Raw genomic sequence first — 20,057 nt, 5'->3', positions numbered from 1 at the left:
TGTTCCTTCTATTATGAATGAGAGTCTCGCTGGGTAAAGTATTTTTGGGGAGGCATTTATTTCATTGAGTTTTTTCACTATGTCCCACCACTGTTTTCGGGCCATGAGGGTTTCATCAGAAAAATCAGCTGTGAATTTCAAGGATGCTCCTTTGTACGAGATTTCTTTCTTCGATCTTGCTGCTTTCAGAATTTTGTCTCTGTCTAAGGTTTTGGTCATTTTGATCAGAATGTGTCTTGGGGTATTTTTATTCGGATTTCTTCTAGCTGGTACCTCTCGGGCCTCCTGAATATGGTCACAAGTTTTCTTTCAGCTCTGGAAACGTTGTAGCAATGATGTCTTTGACAGTTTCTTCTTCATCAAGGTTTTCTTCCTATACCCCTGGGACTCCAATAATAAAAATATGGAACGCTTCACGAATTTGCTTTTCATCCTTGTGCAGGGGCCATGCTAATCTTCTCTGTATCGTTCCAATTTTAGTATATGAGCTGCCGAAGCGAGCACGAGAAAATAAGTTTTTAATGGAAGAAGTCACATTTTTGTCAATGGAAAAATTCAAAATATGTGTATAAATTGATGAGTTAGGAGAGAGAAGTGAGAGTTTTTGCAACAGTGTTCTCATTTTGTTGAGATAAATGAGATTAGAATGTAAGCAGAGGCTGGCCTTTACTGAGAGAGAGAGAATAAACAAGTGTTTACTTATTGTAACCGAAAGGAAGACAGAGTATGTGAGAACAGATTCAGCCATGTACTGGTTGTTCTGTAGGATGTGTTGGTGATGGTTGATGTCGTGTTGTTCATATTTTTCTTGTCGCACCCAGCTGTGTTCAGGGCTTCTGGCTCAGTACTTAGGAATCACTTCTGGAGTGCTCAGGAATCACATGGGGTGTCAGGGACCAAACAGGTGAGCAAGGCAAATATCCTACCTATTGTACTATTATTCTGATATCTACACGTTTTCTCTTGATGTGCTCAGTCACTGGCTGAGAGTGAGATGCTATTATATGTTACATTGAATTATACTATATCCATATTTAGGTAAGTATATCTCAGGTATTGTGAAAGAAGACTAGCTCAATGAAAATTTCAAGTTGAGGATTGAAATTATTATTATTATTATTTTAAATTAGTGAATCACTGTGAGATACAGTTACATACTTAAAAACTTCCGTGCTTGCATTTCAGTCATACAATGATCGAGTACCCATCCCTCCACCAGTGCCCATTTTCCACCACTAATGGTCCCAGCATCCCCCCGCCCCCACCTCTGTGGCAGGGCATTCCCTTTTGCTCTCTCTTTCCTTTTGGGTGTTGTGATTTGCAATAGAGGTATTAAGTGGCCATCATGTTCGGTCTATAGTCGACTTTCAGCATCCTGAGTAGATCCTCCTAGCACTTGGTGATCCCTTCTCTATCTGAACTGCCTTTTCCCCCAACACGTGAGGCCAGCTTCCAAGCTGTGGAGTAAGAGGATTGAAATTTTGAATAATTTGTGAATACAAATTTTGAAAATGATCCACATTGTGGTTATTAAATAACGCCCTTTTGAATTTCTCTAGTAAACATACTTAAGGAGAAAGCTATTGCTCTTATTTACCTACTTCTTTTTAGAAATAGTAAAATAGAATTATAACTATCAATATCATTCTTTATTATCAGTACAAAAATAAATGTACTTCCTTCATGTAAGAGTTGAAAGTATCAAACGGTAAATGAACAATTCTTTTTCATTATAAAGTGACATTTTAAGTGACATAAATCTGGGACAAAGAGTAAAAACCACACTTGTGCTTTAAGCTCTGGATTCCAACCATCTTATCAAATAAATCATAACATTTCTTATCAAACTCTCCTAACAGCTCCTATTGCTTTAGGAATGTTTAAATAAACTCTTAATAAAGAAAATAAATTCCCCTCTCTTTTTTTTTAACTTTGTGTCTAAAAGACAAAGGTCTGCATTTTAAAATCTTCCTATTAGCAAGCACTAAAATAAATTTTAGCATGGGATCTATCCAAGAGCAATATCCCCAAATTTGCTAAAATTACAAATGTATAAACTGCATTTACAATGTTCGGCAAGCTTAAAAGGATGTTTGGAATTAGGTTCTAAAAACAGTGGGATTTAGCATAATAGATTTGGCAACAAAATCAGTGCAGTTCATAGAATTGATGAATTGATGCAGACCCAGCTGACTAACACGTACCATGTGTTTGCTTTGGCAGAGAATTTGGAAAAATAATTTGATGAAAAAAATTATATTATTGAACTGATTTCACTTCTGTTGTTGTTTTGTGGGATTAAAAATATCTAATCAGACTTGCAAAGGTATAGTTCACAAAGATCTTCCCATTGATTGGAAACATATTTGAACCTTTCATACAGAAACAAGATGGAAGAGCATACTTTTACTCATTTCATGTTTCTTTTAATTACTCCATGCTCAGAAATAGATTTTAACTAGTCATTCCTCATTGATTGCCATGTTTATGGATGTACTCTTTCTAAAAATTTCAACCCTTAGCAGTATTTCCAATGGTGTACAGAGTCTTCTATTTAAATTTGATGGCCAAGAGTAATGATTAAGTATTCTATTCTAAAACATTGTTATTAATTTAAAGATTTGTTTTTTCGGGAAAGTTATAGAATTAAAGCTTGTTTTGTGTATAAATTATTTGAATATTGCCACAAGGTTTCAAAGAGTTTGTTGGTCTGTCAAAATATTGTAATTCTCGCTATTTATCAAACCATAGATATATTAATGACATGATGGACTCAGCATGAGTCTATTTTATGAGATTGGAAGTATCTTCATGGGCTTTTATGATAATTATGAGATTAAAATGTAGACAGTGATCCTAATTGGTTTTCAAGAGATAGGTGCACTAGTTCCCTCTTTAGATTAGCTTAAATTTCTGGGTATATTGCTAAAACTGAAATTAAGGAGATAATGGAAAGTTTAATCAATGCAGCATAGAAAAAAGTCCTTTAATCTGGGACACATCAAATCACGCTTTTCTTATAAATGTGACACTATTACCCAGAGAAGAGCTGCAGTTTTATGAAACAGCACTGTAGCACCATCTTCCCCTTGTTCATCCATTTGCTTGAGCGGGCACCAGTTACGTCTCACAACAAATTGTGAGACTTGTTGTTACTGTTTTTGGCATATAGAATACTCCATGGGGAGCTTGCCAGGCTCTGCCCTGCAGGATGGATACTCTTGGTAGCTTGCTGGGCTCTCCGAGAGGGATGGAGCAATAGAACCCTGGTCGGCTGCATGCAAGGCAAACACCTTATCTGCTGTGTTATTGCCCCATTGCCTTTCATATGAAATATTTTACATGAAACAGATAAAAGATTTTCTAAATTGAAGAGAACACAGATTCTATTTTTTGATGTTCTTTAACAAATTGATAAGTACTGTGACATTCAGTTGCACTGCATAAAACTTGGATAATCACACAATGTCTAAGATAGTTAAAAATATAAAATAAATGTTGTGCTGATGTCCTGATGGATCTATCACATCTTCCAGAACGGCAATGGAGAAGATTATCCATGACTTCTACTCAAATCTCTTCGATAGCAATGTCCACTTGCCGACATACCAAATTCCACAGGATGGATATGTCATTCCCAATGTTCTCCCTTCCGAAATTCGACACACCATTTTGTCAGTAAAGAAATGCACCTGGCCCAGACAAGGTCAGACCTGAACACCTGAAGAACCTGCTATCAGTACTCATCAATATGCTGGATTGGCTCTTCACACACTACCTGTCTGAATGCAAGGTTTTGTGAAAAACCAGCAGGACTGTACTACTGTACAAAAAGGGAGACATCCATGACATTGGCAACTATCGCCTGATATGCCTACTGTCTGTCATCTACAAGCTGTTCACTCGAGTCATCCTGAATAGGATTGGCAGAACACTAGATGAAGGACAACCACGCAAACAAGCTGGGTTCTGCAAAGGATTCAGCACCATCGACCATATCCACATGATAGCTAAGCTCATTGAGGTTTCTTGGGAGTTCAAGATGCCGCTCTGTCTAACGTTCATTGATGTAAAGAAGGCCTTTGATTCTATTGAGATGAAAGCAGTCATGGAAACCCTAGCCAATCAGGGCATTCAAGCTCAATACATCAAGATCCTCCGTGAGCTGTATTACGGATTAACTACCAGGATCTCACCATTCTACAAAGAAGTGATCGTTGATGTCAAGAGAGGGGTTTGGCAGGGTGATACCATTTCACTGAAACTCTTCAGTGCCACCCTCGAGAACATCATGCGACGACTGGAATGGGAAGGAATGGGAGTGAAGATAGATGGTCGGCAACTACACCACCTCCGCTTTGCTGATGACATTGTTTTAATAACACCAAACATTAGCCAAGCTGGACAAATGCTGACTGACTTCGACCGTGAGTGTGGAAAGGTAGGACTACAGCTGAATCTTACGAAGACAATGTTTATGAGAAACAGCCTTGTTCCTGACGCCCCATTCGCTCTCAATGGAACGACCATCTCCGAATGCAACAGCTATGTGTACCTAGGTCGAGAGGTCAACATGACAAATGACCTGGCACCCGAGCTGCGCAGGAGGAAGAGAGCGGCTTGGAACGCCTTCAAGAACGTCGAAGAAATAGCTAAGAGGACGAAGAACCTCCGGCTCCGGGCACATCTCTTTGATTCCACTGTTCTTCCTGCATTAACATATGCCTCAGAGACCTGGGCCCTACGCAAACAAGATGAGAACGCTATTCAGGTCTCCCAAAGAAGAATAGAAAGAGCTATGCTTGGAATATCACGTTTCACTCAAATGAGAGAACGAATCCGGAGTTCTGACATCCGTTGACGATCAAGGATCAGGGATGCTGTCTCATTTGCCAAGGTGTCGAAAATCAGATGGGCTGGTCACGTAATGAGATTTAAAGATGACCGCTGGACTAGAGCTGTTACCGACTGGATTCCATGGGATGTCAAAAGACCCCGTGGCCGCCCACCTACCAGATGGTCAGACTTCTTCATCAAGATCATGAACAATTGGTTTGAGGCTCTTCGTGTTCCTAGAGCGAACAGACACCACTGGGCTACACTAGCATGCGACAGGGACAAATGGAGGTGTTACTGGTGCCCGCTCGAGCAAATCGACAATTAACGGGAAGTCAAGTGATCAAGTGTAATGTTGTGCTATGTTTTATACTTGGTATGTGTATTATTCTTTTCTTCCAGCTGGAATAAAATTTTGAGACGCTTTTAAACGTTTTATCTGCCCTTTGTCCTTTATGCGTGATGGATTGAGCTCCCAATATCCATACTATCAATGTAGTATACATAAATTTTATCTTCATGTAATCCAGGAAGAGTTATGAAATAAAACTAAGACATTTCTGCTTATTATTTTACTTTAGGAAGTTTTCTAAAACCCAATAATTTTGGAAAGTAACATCCTGTTTTGCTCTGGTCTTATTCCTGACTCTGAGCTCAGTGATCACACCGGTCAGGCTCTGGGGATCATATGAGGTGGCGAAGATTGAACCCGGGTCTGTTTCAAGCAAGGCAAGTTCCATGCCTGCTGTGATATCTCTGACTTATCACTCAATCATTTTTGTTCTTTATTTTGGGGTCACACCTGGCAATGCACAAGGGTTACTCCTGGCTCTGCACTCAGGAATGTCCCCTGGTAGTGCTTAGGGGACCATATGGGATTCTGGGAATCGAACCCGAGTTGACCGCATGCAAGGCAAATGCCCTACCTGCAGTGCTATTGCTCCAGCCCCCATTCAAGGATTTTTAATGTAAAAAAGAAAAATTATAAATAATGACTGCTCCGGGCTGGAGCGATAGCACAGCGGTTAGGGCATTTGCCTTGCACGCAGCCAATATGGCTGACCCGAGTTTGATTCCTCCACCCCTCTCGGAAAGCCCAGCAAGCTACCAAGAGTATGTCGCCCGCACGGCAGAGCCTGGCAAGCTACCTGTGACGTATCCAATATGCCAAAACACAGTAACAACAAGTCTCACGATAGAGACGTTCCTGGGCCTGCTCGAGCAAATCAATGAATAACGGGAGGACCGTGACCGTGACTGCTCCAAAGTTAAAGCCTTTCTGAAAATAGAACATTATAAGACTGAAACCCAACCATGAACAACTTTATAACTGTGTTAAGTCACTTAAGTCACTTAACTTCCCGTTAGTCGTCGATTTGCTCGAGCGGGTGCCAGTAACGTCTCCACTTGTCCCTGTCGCGTGCTAGTGTAGCCCAATGGCATCTGTTCGCTCCGGGAACATGAAGGGCCTCAAACCGATCGTTCATGATCTTGACGAAGAAGTCTGACCATCTGGTAGGTGGGCGGCCACGCGGTCTTTTGACATCCCGTGGAATCCAATCAGTAACAGCTCTAGTCCAGCGGTCGTCTTTAAATCTCATTACGTGACCAGCCCATCTGATTTTCGACACCTTGGCAAATGAGACAGCATCCCTGATCCTTGATCGTCGACGGATGTCAGAACTCCGGATTCGTTCTCTCATTTGAGTGAAACGTGATATTCCAAGCATAGCTCTTTCTATTCTTCTTTGGGAGACCTGAATAGCGTTCTCATCTTGTTTGCGTAGGGCCCAGGTCTCTGAGGCATATGTTAATGCAGGAAGAACAGTGGAATCAAAGAGATGTGCCCAGAGCCGGAGGTTCTTCGTCCTCTTAGCTATTTCTTCGACGTTCTTGAAGGCGTTCCAAGCCGCTCTCTTCCTCCTGCGCAGCTCGGGTGCCAGGTCATTTGTCATGTTGACCTCTCGACCTAGGTACACATAGCTATTGCATTCGGAGATGGTCGTTCCATTGAGAGCGAATGGGGCGTCAGGAACAAGGCTGTTTCTCATAAACATTGTCTTCGTAAGATTCAGCTGTAGTCCTACCTTTCCACACTCACGGTCAAAGTCGGCCAGCATTTGTGTTGGGATTCAATTTTTCAAAAAAGTTAAAAATAGAAGCAAACTCATATGTAAAGAGAACAGATTGGTGTTGCCACGATTCTGTGCATTTGAAAATTGTATTTTCATCCGTCTAAATATTTATTTCCTCTTATTTGTCTAAACAAACCTTTATAATAGAGAAAACATGATTCAAAAGACCAAAAACAAAACAAAAAACTCAAACTTTAATAACCTAACTGAAAAGATGCTTATCAAAATGGAAGGCTAGGGCTAAGGCCTGGGTGGGGAGGTGGGAAGGTAGGGGTGTTGGCGGGGAGTGGGCGTTGGTGGGGAGATAGTAAACCAGGGAACACTAATGGAGGGAAGTTGATACCAGTGGTAGGATTGGTGATGAAACATTGTATGTCAAAATCCACCTATAAATAATTTGTAAGTCACGGTACTTTAATAAAATGAAATTGGGAAAAATCATTTCTTCCATAAGTCTTTGTTAATATAACAAATATTGAACTGGACACTGTTTGGAATTCTTTAATCAGATAATATATCAGGTTTTACATAAGAAGTATTGTTTCTCTGATTCTGAAAGTGCAAAATAGGACTGCTAATTCTGATAATTTTTTTCCAATTCTATAACAAAGTATGGATGTTATAATCTTTTAAAAATATCCTAAACATATAAACTACCTTGATCTAAGGCAAGAATTACACATTTTATCATTATGCATGAGAACACTCATGTTTGGCTATTGGGTTAAAGATATCTTAAAAACTATAAAGAATAATTCCTATCTTCTTCCCCTGCTTCTCTCTCTACTTTTCTTTCTCTTTTCGTCCTCTTCATTTCTTCTTCCTAGCTCTTGCCCCTCCCTTTTTCTCACTGTTTCCAGTTCATACATATGAAACCCTCACCATGAATAGTGAATTATATAATATAATAATATTGTTTAATAAGTGATATATAATATCATGTTTAACATAATCCATATGCAATAATGTAATGTTATATATGATATATGCACCTTTAAGGATTACTATTGTATCACAATTTAGAGGGCTGCAAAAGTTTGATACAGCATTATAATTATATTTACTTACTGATAAAGCTCAATACTGTTTATTTTTTGTTCTGTTCTATGCCAAGACTGTAATATGTGGTACAATTATACAGTAAATAGTTATTGCTTTTCGGCTATCCTTAATTTTCCATCAAATATTAAGGGTAGTCACGACTTTAATTTTGTAATAGATCTAGTACTGGTACAAAAATACGGTGATATATCTACTCACTATGTATTAAGCGGAAGGGAGTTTGCCTTGTGCGCAGCCAGCCCGGACAAGCCGGGTTCGATTCTTCCAGCCCTCTCGGAGAGCCCGGCAAGCTACCGAGAGTATCTTGCCTGCATGGCAAGCCTGGCAACCTATCCGTGACGTATTCAATATGCCAAATACAGTAACAACAAGTCTCAAAAAACTGAGACGTTACTGGGCCTGCTTGAGCAAATCGATGAACAACAGGAGGACAGTGTTTGACAGTTTGACAGTCATTAAATTATTTATATAACTATCTAGAATTTATAATAAGTTAAGAAAAATAGTAAAGTCAACAAAACAGAAAATATAGAGTTAGCAAGAACTTGTAAATTTAGAATATTCAGGTTATCACAGAGACTGGCCCACATCCACAAGAACAAAAGCAACAGGTGCTGGCGTGGATGTGGCGAGAAAGGGACACTCCTTCACTGCTGGTGGGAATGCAGGCTGGTCCAACCCTTTTGGAAAACAGTATGGACGATTCTCAAAAAATTAGAATTTGATCTCCCATTTGACCCAGCTATAGCACTCCTGGGAATATATCCCAGAGAGGCAAATAGGTATAGTCGAAGTGACATCTGCAATTGTTTGTTCATTGCAGCACTCTTTACAATAGCCAGAATCTGGAAAAAACCTGAGTGCCCGAGAACAGATGACTGGTTAAAGAAACTTTGGTACATTTACACAATGGAGTACTATGTAGCTGTTAGAAAAGATGAAGTTATGAAATTTACATACAAGTGGTACTACATGGAAAGTATCATGTTAAGCGAAATGAGTCAGAAAGAGCGGAATAGACACAGAAAGATTGCATTCATCTGGGGAACATAAAGCAACAAAACGGGAGACTAACACCCAGGAATGGCTGAGATTAGTACCAGGAATTTTGCTCCATGACTTGAAGGCCAGCCACATGTGCTAGGTGAAAAGGAAGCTCAGATAGAGAAGAGAGCACCAAATAAAGGGTGTTGTGAAGACCCTCCCAGGGTGGGAGAGACGTGCTAAAAGTAGTCTATAGACCAAACATGATTGCCACTCAATGCCTCTCTTGCAAAACACAGTACCCAAAAGAAGAGAGAGAGAAAACAAGGGGGGAATGCCCTGCCACAGCGGCAGGGTGGGATGGGGGTGGGGTGGGGATGGGGGGTGGGAGGGATGCTAGGACCCGTGGTGGGGGAGGATGGGCACTGGTGGAGGGATGGGTACTTGATCATTGTATAACTGAAACCCAAGGACAAAAATTTATAAGTCTATAACTGTACCTCATGGTGTTTCACTAATAAAAAAAGATAATAAAAAAATAAATAAAAAAATTTGCTTAGATTTACTTATTGTTCATACTTTTAAATAGTTGCTAGTTTATTATTTTCCATTTGGCTACATTGATCAAGGCTAAAATGAAGTAGAGATACTTGGTTTGATTAGATCATCACTGTATCACTGTTGTCCCACTGTTCATTGATTTGCTTGAGTGGGCGCCAGTAACATCTCCATTCATTCCCCTGACCCTAAGAGCCCCCAATATACCATTGGGCAATGCTAGCATGTGACAGGGACAAATGGAGTCATGGAAAATAAAAATGTTTGTATTTGAAATGTAACTTGGATCATGGTTTCAGAGTTTTGTGGACTGGTGCTAAACATTCAAGACTATTGCTTTTTTGTAATTCTTGGTCAATAGTCAGTGTTTGGGTTGGGCACTGAAGTCCTAAAATGTGGGATCATTAACAAATACCTCTAAGTTGCATGAACAGTTTCCTACAACTTCAAAATGTGTGTTTGGTCTGGCATATTTGCATTAGTTAAACCCACAAAATGTAGATTTTTATCTCTAACTTCTGTTCACTTACTTGTGGCTACTTTAGGAAGCAGTTTTTCTTTTCTTTTTTTTTTTTTTACTTCCACTGTGAAAAGAGAAAGATCTTTGTTGATATGACTTGTACACTGCTTATTAGAAGAAACGTTGATTTGATTCCCTCTATTTGTTAAAGACCAGCCTTTATTATCCCTTAAGAAAATAATGGGCTGGAGCAATAGCACAGTGGGTAGGCCATTTGCCTGCTCACTGTCGACCCAGTTTCTATTCCTCTGTCCCTCTCTAAGAGCCCGGCAAGCTACCGAGAGTATCCCACCCCAAGCTACCGAGAGTATCGCTCCCACACGGCATGAGCCTGGCAAATTCCCCGTGGAGTATTCGATATGCCAAAAACAGTAACAACAAGTCTCACAGTGGAGGTGTTACTAGTGGTCACTCAAGCAAATCGATGAACAATGGGAGAACAGTGCTACAGTGCTAAGAAGTTAACAGCTTTATATTTTAGGGTATTTTTTTTCTTCTGGGAAATAAGTCATAACATCAACTAGGCTTATTAATTTATTTTCTATTCAATAATAGTATTTGAAGAAAATTACTTATGATTTAAAGGAAAAATCAGGAGATAAGAAATCTTATCTGGGAGACTACAATCAACACATTTTTGCCTTTAAAAAATACTCTTCTGTATACTTTTAAATAAATCATCCACGTAATAAATTGAGGTTTTCTACTTGAATTTACCTACTATTTTAGGAAAGAAAGGTACTGAAAGTTCAATTTTGGCTGAATAAAGAAACATTAATAATCTGTCTAGTAGTTGAATTTAAGCATACTAGCTTGTGAATATGATGCCAAAATAAATGAAAATTTATTGCCTGCTATTGGAACCAATTTAGTTAGGTAACACTTCATTTTGAGGGTTTTATCAGGGGAATAACTTATTCCAATTATATGAATTTTTCACATAAATACTCCTGAGCTATCTTTTTAAAACGGAACTCAAGACAAGTTATTTTCTTGCTGAAAATTGTGACATCCCTTTGTCTTAAGATTTATGCAATTTTATAATCAGTGTAGTTCCTCTGCTATTCCCCTATCACCTCTGATCACTTTAGTTTGCTTACAACTATCATACTTGGAATTCTTGATTTTCCAGATGTTGTTCCATGTGGCTACAACTCTACATAGGTTTGATGTATTTGCTTCTTGTTTCCATAGCCATAAAGCATGCTTGTAATATGAAAACCATGAGATAGGGTCATTTTTTTACTTCTATGTTAACCTTTCTCACTAAATTAAAAGCTACTCATGTTAAGGAAATGTTTCATTTTTAATTCAATTTATCCATTGACCTGGTAGTAGCATTTAGTTTAGTTTAGTTTATATATATTTGGGGTTTTTCCAGCTTTATTTTCATGTAACTTTGAACTATTCCCCAAGTCTTACTAAGTATTTTTATTTTGAGGTTATGTCATTTACTTCCAGGATTCTAAGCTCTTAAAGTATTAAATTGAAAACAAGGAAATCCTTAGTTCATCCCAAATCCTAATTTTTCATTTCTTCTCTCCCACATTTTGTTTTTAGATCTTACTACCCCCAAGGGGAAGTTTTTATTTATTTTAGAGAATATCATTAGTATGTTTTGCAGGGCCGGTTTAAAAGTGACAAACTTATTTAACTATTGGGTTTTTTTTTTTTTAAAAAAAAGCATCTTTTTTCTTTCTTCACACTTGAGTGATTATCTAGCTCAGTAGAGTATTCTTGGTTGGAGAACTTTTCCATTTATCATTTTGCATATATCACATCACTCCCATCTGACCTATAGAATTACTGTTGGAAATCTACTGAAAATCTGATGGATGTCCTTCAGTCTGCTATCCTTGTGGTGTTTTTGGGATGCTACTTTTATGCTTAATAATTTTCACTTAGTTATAATGTCTGGGTTTGCATCTGTTTGAGCTTATTTTGCATCGAACTTTTTGAACTTCCTATATAGATTTCTATTGACTGTTTCAACTTAAGGAATGTCTCAGCCATTATTTCTTTCTCCCTCTTGTTCTAGAACCAGCAGTTTAGAATTGTCCTTTATATTCTCCCACAAATATGTAATTTTATCATCATATTTAAACATTCCCTTTTCCCCCCTGGTATTTTGCAGTCATATATTCTACTTTTGAGCTATGTCTCCCAATACCACATCTCCCCACACTCCAGTCTATTTGAGTGGGTTCTATTACCTATTTTTTTGGATCACTTACTTGATTTTTGACCTATTTCAGCCTGTTGTTGAACCTTGCATTTTATTTTTCAGTTCGGTCACTGTATTCATTAATTATATCATTTCTGTTCAGAGTTTTATCACACTTAATCTGTCCTTTATTGAATTTCACTTTTACTGATTTACTTGTATCTATGGTCATCATAAATACTGTTGTTTTGAAGTTTTGTTAGATGGTTTATATAACCCCATTTTTTATTTAAAAAGTTTTTGCATGGCAAAAGAAACACAAGTTAAAATAAAAAGATAGCTTACTGAATAGGAGAAAATATTTTCACACAATACATTAGATAAAAGGTTAATATCCAAGATATATATATATAATATATATATATATATATATATATATATTGCTCTCCCAAAGCTCAACCACAGAAAACCACTAACTCCATCAAAAACTAAGGAAAGGAAATCAACAGATATTTTCCCAAAGAAGGCATATTGATGATGAGTAGGTATATGACAATGTGTTCATTGTTACTTATTATTAAGGAAATGCAAATAAAAAATGAAATAATGTCTCATATCAGTGATACTGCCATATAAAAAAACTGGAAACAACCCATGTTTAAGGCAAGAGGGTGAGAAAGGAACCTCATTCATTGTTGGTAGAAGTGTCATCTGGTATAAACTCTATGAAAGCAGTATGGTAAAAAGGTGGAGTGAACACCTGTTTGACCCAATAATTCAACTTGGCATAATTCTCCCACATACAAAAAATTATTCGAAAAGATATATGCATACCTCTATTTATTGCAGCACACGGTACAGTAGCCAGGATATGGAAATATCTCAAAAGTCCAACAGTAGAAAAATAGATTAAGAAGTTGTAGTTTCTATACAGAGTGTATATGCAGCTGGAAGAAAAATTAGATCATGTAATTGCTGCTAAGTGGAGGGAATTGTGTAAAGTGAAGTCTGAGGTAGAAAGATAAATATTTGGTGATCTCACTTATCTGTAGAAAATAAAGGAAAATCAATAAAATAGATAGTACTGATTAATAACGAACTCTTGACATTCAAACACAAAATCCATTACCAAATAGATGGACAGGATTGGGGGAAGAGGAGATCAAGCAAATGGTAATGTAGCGACAGTGGTGAAATGTGATGGGCACTTTTGTGGTGGTAGGGTGTAGTTATTTTGTGTATGGATACTTGAAACTTAAATACTACTATAGCCACTTAAACTATAGCAAATTAAAAAACAAAGCCAGTAGTTTATGTAGTTATATTAGAAATTCTAATTGGTGTGGGTATGAGTTTTGTTTCATTGATGCTCCATAAAGACCTGGGTAGGGCCCAGACAACTGTGTTGGAGTAATCTTGGGGGCATTGGTGATGGCTGGAGGTTAATAGCTGCATGTACATGACAGCAGCAATCATGACAAGGTCAAGCCAGCCTGGGTGGTAACTCAAGATTCACAGCTATAAGTGCTTGCCAATTGTTAAGATGCCAGGACCACAAAGATCTGAGAAATAGCTGGGGTTTTCCCATTGCAAGTGTTTGGCACCAACTGTGGTGTCAACTTTGAACAACTCTGAGAAGTTACTGGGCATTTGTAATTTCAAAGGTCTGGCATCAACTTTGGTGCTGATGTCAAACAGGCCTGTATAACAACTGGGAGGGGGTTGCATATTTGAGTTCCTTATACTGCGTATGATGATGACTTGAAGGGGCTTGAATGACAAAAGCAACAGGAGCCATCAATAGCACTGATGTTGGAGTAGATTTGAGTGTGACTGGGGGTTTCACAGTTACAAGTGCTTGGCACTTGTAAACTAGTGTAGACTTGAAAAGTTGCTGGGGGAACCTATGCAACGACAGGGTGGGAAGAAGGTTGGTTTTATTCAAAACTGGTGGTAGCATGTATATTGGGAATTGGCACAGTGAAATATGGTTGGCAGTAGATCAGCAAGGAAGAACATCAGGCAGTAGGATTCTTTTATAAGTTGACTTACTTTGGGAGGGAAACAGGTGATTTGTCCCTGTAGGGATGTTTGCTTTCTAATATTTAAATGTGTACTTATAGAATCCCTGTAAATTTGTTATCTAAGAGTCAGCAATCTTTATTATGATCTCACATCCTCATCTGTCTCTGAGGAGTATCCCTCAGATTAGTGTTTTCTGATTTTTAAAATAAAACTATTTTTAGTTGTTTATTTAAAATAGGATTCTAAAGAGTTGGAATGCTTTTCATTACTTTATGAGTTCAGACTATACTATAGTGTTAGAGATACTAATAATACTCAGTTCTTCAAAAATTATTGATTAATGGGGAGAACAAACATTGAAGCAGAACTATGTCAATGAAATGAACAGTTGTGACTCTTCCTGTTCATCTTCAATGCTGTGCTGGTCTTCTTTCCCCTCCAGGTCAGTTAATCCATCAGTATTCGAATTTGGGACTTGGCTTTCTGCGTACATACCCCAGGCGTCCTATAGGACACTGAGACGCCCACCATCCTTGAGCCTCTTCCTGTTCGTCACCAGTGCTGCACCGGTCTTCTTCCCCTAACAGGTTGTACCCCCAACACACACAGGGTACCTGTTAGGGGCATGGCCTCTTCATAAGTGGGTGTGGTTCTGTATAAGTGGGCGTGACCTAAATTTGCGCAGGCAGCCGCAAATAATCTGCTCATACCCAGCAATCTCAAGTAACATCTCAGTCTCCATATCTCCACACCAACATGAAGAAACAACGCAAATCCCCACTACGTGGGGAGGATGATGAAAAGAGTCTAGAAGCCTAAGTAGGTGCTACTCACCTAAGGGATCTCTCTGAGAAAGAATTCAGATATGAAGTAATGAATATGTTCAATGAACTCAATGAAACAGTGAGACAGATATCCAGTAAATTAAAGGAGGACATGAAAGAAAAAATGGATCGGACAATCAAGAAATTCCAGGAAGAAATGAGAGCAGATTGGAAAGCTACGTACAGAAATATCACAAATCAAAGATTTCATAGATGAAATACAAAAACTCAGTCTGTGCCCTCAACAGTAGAATGGCCACAGCTTAAGACAGAGTCAGTGAGCTGGAAGATCAGATGCACCAAGCCAACAGGCAACAACAAAAAATGGTAAGAGACCTCAAAATAGCTCTAGAGCAAATCAGAGTCCTAGGTTCCAAGAGGAACAACATTAGAATCATTGGAGTACCAAAAAGTCAGGGAAACAATCCCAATGAAAAAGCCACAGTTAAAGAAATAATTTCTGAAAAATTTTCAGAGCTGGACAATATAGCCATTCAGAATCAAGAAGCCTGAAGGATGCCAGCTAAAAGAGACCCTAACAAAAACACTCCAAGACATATTATAGTTAGAATGATCAATGCCGCGGATAGAGACACAATACTGCAAGTGGCAAGGTCAAAAAAGGAAATCATATACAAAGGATCGCCCCTTAGATTCACAGCAGACCTATCAGAGGAAACCCTCCAAGCCCAAAGGCAATGGCGGAATATAGTGAAAAAACTCACTGAAATGAATGCTTCACAAAGAGTTCTCTATCCGTCTAAACTCTCACTCAAACTTGAAGGAATGGTACACTATTTTGTAGATAAACAGCAGCTCAGGAACTTCATAAACTCAAAACCAAACCTAAAAGAAGGGCTAAAGGGACTAGTATAAGACAACACAAACCCTACAAGCACAATAGACCCTAACATAAAGATGACACAACACCTCATAACAATTAGCTCTCTCAACGTCAATGGTCTAAATTCACCAATTAAGGAACAGAGTGGCAAAATGGATTCAGAAACAGAACTAAACATTCTGCTGCCCACAAAAAACTCATCTGAACAGTCAGAGCAAACACAGACTCAAAGTTAAAGGATGGAAAACAATCCTGCAAGCAAACAGCTCCCTCAGAAAAGCTGGAGTGGCCATACTAGTATCCGACAATATCAATTTCAGGTTGAAAAAGATTAGAAGGGACAGTGAAGTCAATTATCTATTCATCAAGGGATACATACAACAGGAAGAAATCACACTCTTAAATGTATACACACCTAATGAGGGAACAGATAAATATTTAAAACAACTGCTAACAGATTTTAAGGAGGACATTGCTAGCAACAAATTGTAGCCAGAGACTTTAACACTGCCTTATCACCTCTGGATAGATCAACAAGAACAAAACTCAGCAAGAAAACATTGACTCTGAAGGAAGAAATAGAAGAGAGACGGCTAATAGAGCTATACAGGGCTCTACTCCCAAAAAGAAAGAATACACATTCTTGTCCTCACATGGAACATTTTCCAAAATAGACCATGTGCTAGGCCACAAACATACATCAATAGAATCAAGAGATTAGAAATAGTATCAACGATCTTTTCAGACCACAATGCACTGAAGATAGAAGTGAGTCACACACAGAAACGAAGAACCAAATCAAACACCTGGAATTAAACAACTCATTGTTGAACAACAAGTGGGTCAGGAAGGAAGTCAAGGATGAAATCAAAAGATACCTGGAAAAAATTAGAATGAAAACATGAGCTACCAGAACCTATGAGATGCAGCTAAAGCCATGCTAAGGGGAAAATTTATAGCTCTTCAAGCATTTCTCAGGAAGGAAGAAAGGGCCCACATAAAAAACTTGACTTCACACCTCAAGATCTTAGAAAACGATCAACAAAAGGAGCCCAAATTAGGCAGAAGAAAAGAGAACATAAAACTTGGAGCAGAAATCAATGACATGGAAACCCAAAATACAATCTGAAAGGTCAATGAATCCAAGAGCTGGTTCTTTGAGAAAATAAACAAGATAGATAAACCGCTAGCAAGACTCAAAAAGAAAGAGAGAGAGAGAACCCTAATAAACCAAATCCGAATGAGAAGGGGGATATCACAACAGAAACCAAAGAAATTCAAAAGATCACCAGAGACTACTTTGAAAGTCTGTATGCCACAAAACAAGAGAACCTGGAAGAAATGGATAAATTCCTGGATTCTTATAATCTCCCAAGGCTGAATCAGAAAGATCTGGAGTACCTGAATAGACCTATTAACATCAAGGAAATTGAAACTGTAATCAAAAGTCTTCCCCAAAACAAAAGCCCAGGTCCAGGTGGATTCATTTGCGAATTTTTCCAAACATTTAAAGAGGACCTATTACCAGTACTTCCCAAACTTTTCCAGGAAATTGAAGAAACAGAAACTCTCCGAAACAGTTTCTATGAAGCCCCTATCTCTCTAATACCAAACGGAAATAAAGACAACACAAGAAAAGAAAACTACAGGCCGATATCCCTGATGAAAAGATGTGAAGATTCTCTACAAAATACTTGCAAATAGAATTCAACAACTCATCAAAAAGATCATACACAATGACAAAACAGGGATTTATCCCAGGGATGCAAGGATGGTTTAACATTCAGAAATCAATCAACATAATCCATCATATCAACAAAAGAAAAGATAACAACCATATGATTATATCAATAGATGCAGAGAAAGCATTTGACAAGATCCAGCACCCCTTTATGATGAAAACCCTAGCCAAAATGGGTATAGAGGGGACTTTCCTCAATATAACTAAAGCCATCCACCACAATCCTACAGCAAGCATCATCCTAACTGGGGAAAAACTGAGAGCCTTCCCTCTAAGATCAGGGACGAGACAAGGATGCCCACTCTCTCCACTGCTGTTCAATATAGTACTGGAAGTACTTGCAATAGCAGTCAGACGAGAAAAAGATAGTAAGGGCATTCAGGTAGGAAAGGAAGAAATCAAGCTCTCACTATTTGCAGATAATATGATACTCTACTTAGAGAACCCTAAAACCTCTACCAAGAAACTCCTAGAAACAATAGACTTGTCTAGTAAAGTTGCAGGCTATAAAATCAATACCCACAAGTCCATGGCTTTCCTATACACAAATAGTGAGAGAGAGGAAAGTGACATGAAAAAAAATCCCGTTCACAATTGTGACCCAGAAAATCAAGTACCTGGGAATCAGCTTAACTAAAGACATAAACCTGTACAAAGAAAACTACAAAACACTACTTCAGGAAATAAAAAGAGGACACAAGGAAATAGAAAGTTATCCCCTGCTCATGGATACGGAGAACTAATATTGTCAAAATGACAATACTCCTCAAAGCATTGTATACAAATTCAATGTGATCCCTATAATGATACCCACGACATTCCTCAAAAAATGGAGCAAACACTCCTGAAATTCGTATGGAAAAATAAGCCCCCCGCAAATAGCTAAAACAATTCTTAGGGAAAAAAATGGGAGGAATCAATGTTCCTAACCACAAACTCTACTAAAGCAGTAATAATTAAAACAGCATGGTACTGGAACAAAGGCAGAGCAGCAGACCAATGGAACAGGGTTGAATATACTGACATCTCCCCTAAACATATGATCATCTAATCTTTGACAAGGGAGCAAGAAATGTGAAGTGGAGCAAAGAAAACCTCTTTAACAAATTGTTTTGGCAAAAGTGGACAGCTACATGCAAAAAATGGCTCAGATCTCTGTCTAACACCATATACATAAGTAAGATCAAAATGGATTAAAGACCTCAAAATCAGACTGGAATCCATAAGGTACATTGAAGACAAAGTTGGCAAAACCCTCCACGACACTGAATAGAACAGTATCTTCAAAGATGTCATGCCACTGGCCAAGCAAGTGAAAACAGAGATAGACAAATGGGACTATCTTAAACTAAGAAGCTTCTGCACCTCAAAAGAAACAGTGACCAAAATACAAAGACAGTCTACAGAATTGGAAAGGATATTCGCCCAATACACATCCAACATTGGTTGATACCAAGGATATACAAAGTACTGGCTGAACTCCACAGGAAGAAAACATTCAACTCCATCAAAAATGGGGTGACAAAATGAAGAGAAACTTTTTCAAAGAAAAAATCCAAATGGCAAAAAGCACATGAGAAAATGCTCTACATCATTAATCATCAGGGAGATGCAGATCAAAACAACAATGAGATATCATCTCACACCAGAGAGACTGGCCCTCATCCAAAAGAACAAAAGCAACCTATGTTGGCGCGGATGTGGCAAGAAAGGGACCCTTCTACACTGCTGGTATGCCAACTGGTTCAGCCCTTTTGGAAAACAGTAAGGACAATTCTCAAAAAATCAGAAATTGAGCTCCCATTTAACCCAGAAACACCAGTCTTGGAGATATACCCCAGAGAGACAAAAAAGTATAGTTGAAATGACATCTGCACTTGTTTGTTCATTGCAGCACTGTTTACAATAGCCAGAATCTGGAAAAAATCTGAGTGCCCAAGAACAGATGACTGGTTAAAGAAACTTTGGCCCATCTACACAATGGAGTACTATGTAGCTGTTAGAAGAGATGAAGTCATGAAATATACATACAAGTGGTACTACATGTAAAGTATCATGCTAAGTGAAAAGAGTCAGAAAGAGGGACAGAGATAGAAATATTGCATTCATCTGGGGAACATAGAGTAACAAAATAGGAGACTAACACCCAAGAATTGCTGAAATAAATATCGGGAGGTTTACTCCATGGCTTGGAGGCTAGCCGCACATGCTAGGGGAAAGGTAGTTCAGATAGAGAAGGGAGCACCAAGTAATAGGTGTTGGGAGGATCCTCCCAGGATTGGAGATGAATGCTGAAAGTAGACTATAGACCGAAAATGATTGCCACTCAATGACTCTTTTGTAAAGCACAGTACCCAAAAGAGA

The 20,057-nt window shown here is 38.5% G+C and overlaps 1 non-coding gene across 1 annotated transcript; it reads right to left on the bottom strand.

Annotated features, from left to right (window-relative positions):
* Positions 1-397: 397 nt before the first annotated feature.
* On the bottom strand, positions 398-504 carry LOC130033912 (U6 spliceosomal RNA). Its single transcript, XR_008794016.1, has one exon. It is a non-coding gene; the product is annotated as a U6 spliceosomal RNA (small nuclear RNA).
* Positions 505-20,057: the final 19,553 nt, after the last annotated feature.

This window comes from Sorex fumeus, unplaced genomic scaffold (genome assembly GCF_029834395.1).
Source record: "Sorex fumeus unplaced genomic scaffold, SorFum_2.1 ptg000054l, whole genome shotgun sequence".
In the NCBI taxonomy this organism is placed as follows: Eukaryota; Metazoa; Chordata; class Mammalia; order Eulipotyphla; family Soricidae; genus Sorex; species Sorex fumeus.
The sequence above is the reverse complement of the archived record's forward strand: the minus strand, read 5'-3'. Positions and strand labels throughout refer to the sequence as shown.